Genomic DNA, 7,269 nt, shown 5'->3' on the forward strand with positions numbered 1-7,269 from the left:
TCTCAACCATCCTCCAAATACAAGTTTACAGTAATCATTCTATAGGTGTCCTTTGAAAGGTCTGTATCCAGTCCCCTTGGAGTCAACAGGAGTTGGGTTATAGACTTCAACAGGACCAGAGTTCAGCCCTTACTCTTCTGGCATCTTGCCACAGCATGTTCCAGCACACAACCGTGAGTCCAGTGACATGGTTCTAGCCCCAACACTGCATTGACGTGCTGGGGGGCCTTGGCATGTCACCTCACTGTGATGCCTATTTTAGATAGTAGAGGGTCATGCTTTTAGACTCGAAGGTTCGATTCTCCATTACTGAGAGCACACGTACAGAGGCCAGTTCCATTTCCTGTGTGGAAATCGAATGAGAAAACTTAGTGATTCATTTTGGCCCTAAAACAGGGGCAGGCAAAATACAGCCTGCAAGCGAGATCTGGCCCACCAGGTACTTTCATATGGCCCGCAGCACCTGCCAACTAATTGTACCCCGCCCAGCCCTTCCACCCATGAGGGTGGGAGTGAGGCACCCGTGTATACACCCCCTCCCCAGCATACCCTATTGTGCCTCGCTCCCATCCTCATGGGCAGAAGGGCCCACCCCAGCCAGCACACAGCTTCCAGGTGAGGCTGCTGCTGCCGCTGCTGCAGTCATCAGGGGACCTGCTCAGCATTCCTGGTGTTGTGCTCACTCCAGAGAGCAAGTAGGGAGGTGGCAGGGATGGGGACAGAGCTGCAGCTGCACAGGAGCATGGAGCATGCGGCTGGGGCTGACAGCAGTGCGGAGCCTGTGCCCAGGGGAGCAGCAGCACGGAGCTCAGGTGGGCAGGGTGTGGGCATAGGGAGGGTGAGGGGGTGTGGGGACCCCCCCACACACACACACTTTCCCCACATTGCACACAGACCCACAGGAAGGAGCAGCAACAGCAGGCAGGGGTGCTCAGGGTGCCTATGTCCAGTGCAGGAGCTGGTGCCCAGCGGTGTATGGCTCTGACCAGTGCTGAACATTGCGGCAAGAATCACCTTTATCGCTGCCACTCCCCACCATGCACACACCATGCACACGCATGATTCCAGCAGTAGAGGGGAGCCCCAGCTTCCCTGTGGAGTCCCAGGACCTGTGCAGCAGGGGGGCAGGGAAGGTAGCCGGCTTCAGCATGTGGAGCTCAAATCTAGTGGCACGTGAGTATGGGGACTGCACATGCTGATGATAGAGGTGAGCCTCACTACAATGTGCATTGCTGGCTGTAGCCATGCACCACCGGGCACCAATGCCTACACCGGGCATGAGCGCCCCTGTCTGTTGCTGCTACTGCATCATGGGGGGAGTGAGGGGGAGTCCTCACATCCCACAAATGTCACACACCCACTCCCTGCCCCCACAACCTCTGTATACAACCAAAACCCCACACCCCAGCATACACACCCCCCCACACCCCACCATACACACACATATACCCCCAACCACACCCCCACACTATATACAAGACTAAGAATTTATATTTGAGTCACTATACAATCACCTTTATATACAGAACACAAACACAAATCATGGCAGCACTGGAAAAAAAATAAATTGTACAATAAAAGTCAAACACCTAGTATTTTAATTTTATTACAAAAAATATTTTTAAGACGGCACCCCCTCCCAAAAGGAGTATTTCTGGGAGGCAAAGGGGGGGACTTCCAGTGACAAAGGTCAGGGTTGAGGGGCAGGACTTCTAATCCCAAGATGGTGACCAGGGCAGGGCACCTGTCAAGGCGTGACAGCCCTCGAAAGCTCACCAAACCTCCTTCAGCAGCCCTCCACCCAAAATAATTGCCTGCCCTTGCCCTAAAATTTAAGATCTTCCAGTGTTATGAGAGCTCTACAATAGCAGCTGTCAGGCAGTCCGTGTGATTTGGCCGAGCAGAACCAAAGATTCAGTTCCATAGGCAAATCAGGGGGAAAATGTTGAGATCTTGACTTGTACAGTTAGGAAATATAGTGTTCTCCCAAAACTGGCAACTTCCCTGTTTCCTCCTTTTCCTTTCTGTCTTTTGTCACGCTTGGCAAAAAGTGTATCAGTCAACGGAGAACCATTAAGCTTAAAAAAACAAACAAAAAAACCCAACAAAACCGTGTCTTCTGATAAATGACACCAAACATGACTTAGCCTTCTCCTTCACTGAGGAATGTTGAGTACAATTTTTCCTGGTTTGTTAGTACAGAATACAGTGTACTTGGTCTCAAACTGTAAATCAATATCTGCATCTGAAAGGTGACATTTCAACAACTATGGCATGCTGGAGCCTGTCAGTATCATTTTTTTTAGTGTCAGGTTATAAACTTCTTAAATAAATGATGAGCACACCTCTGAAAGCACAGGGTATGTATATATACACAGAGACATTATGTACACACACACACACACACACACACACACACACACACACACACACACACATAGATGTACTCAATGTAGACAATGACAACTAGGAAAATGGACTATTAAGACTCTTCTAAACGATTGTCATAATGCTAAGATTGGTTTGAATTAGGCCTTGGCACACTGTAGCTTTATATTATTAGCCTTGAAAACAGTCTCACACAGCTTCAGAGAAATGAACAGATGAGCAATGAAACTCTGAAGAACCACCCAATTCTGCTGGCGTTGGAGGGGTGAGTGGGGCTTTTATGTGGGAGAAAGACAACAAACCTACACAGGACAAATGGAAAAGAAAGGGGTGAAAGGAGATAGGGAGGGAACATGCAGGTGAAAGAGCTCATGGTAGAAGGGAAGGACTTAAGAGGAGATAACTGGGAGAGGAGAAACAAGGTTCAGCAAAAGGAGCTCAAATGAGAAGGGTTTGGATTCTTTTAGCCTCTTTTCCTCTAGTTTTCTGTCCCCATCTATTTTCCTTCTCATCCCCTCTTCATGCTGCCCCATGTTCCCCTTCCAATGGAGCTATGCTTGTCCTTTTCTGGCATTTATGGGCTGAGCAATAGGCTAACTTATAATCAGTGAATCATAGAAAATGAGGGTTGGCAGGAACCTCAGGAGGTCACAGCTAGTCCAACCCCTGCTCAAAACAGGACCATCCCCAACTAGATCATCCCAGCAAAGATTTGTCTAGCTGGGTCTTACAAACCTCCAAAGACAGAGCTTCCACCACCTTTGGGTAACCTGTTCCAGTTCTTTATTACCCTTCTCATGAGAGTGTTTTTCCTAATATCTAATTAAAATTTCCCTTGTAGGAAACAGCAACTGCATCTACATGAGACACTTACTGCTTAGTAGCTTGTTACTACTGTGCAGTAGCGCTGCAGGGCACGAACCATGATGTGACGCTACTGTGCAGTAGTAATGAGCTACTGCACAATCAGCATCACCATGAAGCAATGTAGGGGTGCTACTGCATAGTAATGCAGGTTACTGCGCAGTCATTTAGTACTTGGGTATGCAAGTATTAAATGACTGTGCAGTAACAACTTTGCTGTCAGCATCTCATGTAGATGCAGCCAGTATGTTTAAGAAATTAGTCTCACAAAAATGTGTGAGCAGTAATCGAGGGCAATTGGCTATACAAACTAGATCTGATGTTGCCTGCACATTTTATGTACATTGTTTGGCACTTTTTCCCCTCCAATCTCTATTTTAATATATGTACTAATCCATGCACTAGAGAAAATCTGAGAGAGACTCTTCAGCAGATATAAAGCAATCTATATTTTTAAGTCCTTTAAAAACATTAGCTGATTAATCCTCAGAGCACCTCTGTGTGGTACAGTAGGCAAGTCTAGATTTAATGGGTAGATAATAGAGATTTGCAAAGCAAGATGCAAATTGCAAATTAAAAAATAAGAAATATTAAGAAGGTGAAATAAATGGAGAGGCAGTAGTTTAGTTTCCACTGCCTCTTAATAGTTCTGGAGACTAAGGGGTTGATAGTTTATTAATCTATCATAACAGGCTCTTAGTGAAAGAAACAAAGAAAAAACCTGGTTTATGACTTTGACCTCTTGGATGTTGTAGCAGCATTTTAATTTGATCATGTATAATAATTTACAAATTCACCAGTTCCTAGAAATAGAGACATCTTGGTAAAGGCAGTTGATTTTCAGTGCTACCTATGTGTTCAATGCAGTTAAAGAACCTTTATTTGAGCAAACCACAAAGAAGCTGGCAAGGTGATTGCATACAATGGAACGGCTGAAGTTATCAATAGGGTAATTTACAATAATTGTACTTGCAAATTGTACATCATTACCTCAACAATAAGTGTAAAATCCTGAGCAGATATTTGATGATCCAGGCTTGAGTAATTACATGTAATTAATTTGTATCTAATTCCAGATTCTGGCACGCTCCATTCTAGCCTTTCTCAGCAGTACTGGCTGGCAATGAAGAAATAAGATGTTGCCCAGGCTATCTCTGCTGGGAAAGCTTTGTGGTGAATGAGAAGCATTCATATTTGGCAAAAGCAATCATAGGGTATGATTATGCTGTTATTTAGGTTCAGTTCTGAGGGCCACCATTAAAAAGCCCAAGCCCTATAAGCTGCCTTTCCCTATCTATCTGTTACAGTGTTGCAGTTGCCTATCAAATACAGAAGGAGAAACAAGTACCAGGCAAACTGATTCCTAGATGGGGTCCGCCTACTATACGTCTCTCCTGTCCTTGGCTCTGATTAGGGACAGTAGAGGTAGGTAGTAGGGGCATAAAGGCCCAAAGTCAGATACTGGTGCAGTCTGCAGGAAAACCTAAAGCTGGACTGTGGTGTGCCTCATGCATCCATGCAAAGAAGTACATTGCTGCCACAATCCTTGGCAGCCATCCATCTTAGGAGACCAGGGCTGCACCTTTGGTGGGATACCGGGTGCCACCACAGCTTTTTGAGTGGCTGAGTCCAATGTGCGAGAGGTAGACCCTCCGACAAGATGCACGTACAAACTCAGTTGAGTTTGCACTGGCATGCCCAATACCATTTTGTCTTGCCTGCCTCAGATGCCTCTTCTCTAGCTCTTCGTTGACCCTTTCCATCTTGAAGTGATGTAAGCCCTGCTTCATGGCAGCTTTCTACTCACAGCAGTGCGAAGTGATTGATTCCCAGCATTGGCCATCAATGCACAACTCACAAAGGTTTTTCTTGCAGGCATCAACGAAACGGAGTTTGGGCCACAATACAATAGGGGAAATGGTATCATTGGTTACAAATCACTGAAAAGAGCATGTTCTGTGAGCTGATAGTCTCATGCACATGGGTCGGGAGTGGTCAGAGTTTCGACTGACTTGGATTCCCATCCACAGATCTGGGTTGACAGAGAAGTGCCAGGTACAGGACTGATGGATACAACTTACTCTCTCACCCTGCTGCAAAAGGGAACCCAGGGGCCTGCTTCTCTTTCCAAGTAACAGTTCAGACCCTGGTTTGCAGTGTCCCTCACTCAGGACTAAAAGCAAGTCCAACTAAGAAACCTTCATATTTGAAAAGGAAAAGGGGTGGGAAGGAAGAGAGGGGAAGTGTGTTTAGGTCCAGACTAGAGGATTTAAGAAATTAAAAATACAAATGGCTCAGAATGAAGCAGCCTGATTTTATAAGCATAGTTTTTAGACAAATCAGTGTTATTTAATATGTCCTGCCGAGAACTTCCACATTAAAGCTGACTCTTTGTATTGATTGTTTTATTCAGTTCTTTTTTAAGTGTTCCTTTTACACTATTCATGGAAGGGTGGGAGGTGCATGGCATTAAGGAAATTAGAAATAGGATAATGAATTCTTTCCACACAATATTAGTGGTCTAAAGTTCTTAAGCAAATCCCGGGATGTCATTCTCCCCTTGTACTCGGCCTTGGTGAGGCCGCAGCTGGAGTACTGCATCCAGTTTTTGGGCTCCACAATTCAGAAAGGATGTGGAGAAGCCTGAGAGAGTGCACAGAAGAGCCACACGCATGATCAGAGGTCAGGAAAACAGACCTTACGACGACAGGCTGAGAGCCATGGGGCTCTTTAGCCTGGAAAAGTGCAGGCTCAGGGGTGATCTGGTGGCCACCTATAAGTTTATCAGGGGTGACCACCAGGATCTGGGGGAACATTTGTTCACCAGAGCGCCCCAAGGGATGACGAGGTTGAACGGTCATAAACTACTGCGAGACCGTTTCAGGCTGGACATAAGGAAGAATTTCTTTACTGTCTGAGCCCCCAAGGTCTGGAACAGCCTGCCATCGGAGGTGGTTCAGGCACCTACATTGAACACCTTCAAGAGTAAATTGGATGCTTATCTTGCTGGGATCCTATGACCCCAGCTGACTTCCTGCCCTTTGGGTGGGGGGGCTGGACTCGATGATCATCCAAGGTCCCTTCCAGCCCTAATGGCTATGAAATCTATGAAAATGCAGCTGATTGACAAAAGTGACCAACATCATCTCCTACTTACGTTTTGAATCCACGTGTTTTTATACAATAGACACCAGACATAAGAAGGAGTTAAATATCTTCCTTTGAATGATATGGTTTTTGTCTGCAAGTAGACTGGTTCTGATTGTGCGTGGAAAAACAGATGCATCATCGTGCCAAGTGGATGAACAGGCTACAAGGACATGCTTAGCCCATCAGAAACACTTATTGGGGCAAGGGGTCACCAAACGTCTCTATAAATATCTATCTTGAATGAAAAGGGTTGCCTAAAAGTCATAGTGCAGAACTGCTGGCTTTTCTATATTGTCATTCTTTATCTTGGTTATTTTTTGTGATTTATCTAATGCTATAGGAGTTTTTCATGCCATACAGGGAAATGAAAAGACATGGTCCTTTGCCCCAAGTTGGTTATAGTCTATATTAAAGAAGAAAGACCAGCTATGATAAAAGGAGAGGATCAGACAAGTGTGTGTCACAGCAGAGAGGGCAAGCCTACAGTGACCAGAGAAATGGTTTTAGATACCTCCAAATCAAAATGGAGCAGTGCTGGTGAAATAGCAAAGACTGCCTTGGTGTGAGCCTTCTGCAAATGAGTCCTAGTCTTTCAATATAAGAAGCAATCAGTCTATTGCATGCTGTAACATGTACCAGACCCAAATTCCCACTCAAGCTGTGTCATTTGTCATTATTGTTATAAATGGCCCTGCATTGCATTCTCTCTTGAACAGGTGCACACATATATATATATATAAAATATGCATACCACAGACGTTAAACAAGTATATTCTCCAAACTCAGCTTTGGTGGTATCACTACAAAGCAATACCTTCTATTTGAAATGGCTTGGGAATAAACCCTGTTACATATCCCACGTTGCAA

General features: G+C 45.2%; 1 long non-coding RNA gene across 1 annotated transcript in view; it reads left to right on the top strand.

Annotated features, from left to right (window-relative positions):
- The window catches only part of LOC109289482, a 13,389-nt gene extending 7,617 nt beyond the window's left edge, over positions 1 to 5,772 (top strand). Inside the window, exons 2-3 of the long non-coding RNA XR_002095386.1 lie at positions 4,329 to 4,466; positions 5,283 to 5,772. This is a non-coding gene — a long non-coding RNA (uncharacterized LOC109289482). The remainder of the gene's footprint in view (positions 1 to 4,328; positions 4,467 to 5,282) is intronic.
- The last annotated feature ends 1,497 nt before the right edge of the window (positions 5,773 to 7,269 follow it).

Source organism: Gavialis gangeticus, unplaced genomic scaffold (assembly GCF_001723915.1).
Source record: "Gavialis gangeticus isolate Ggan-Ray unplaced genomic scaffold, GavGan_comp1, whole genome shotgun sequence".
NCBI classification, from domain to species: Eukaryota; Metazoa; Chordata; order Crocodylia; family Gavialidae; genus Gavialis; species Gavialis gangeticus.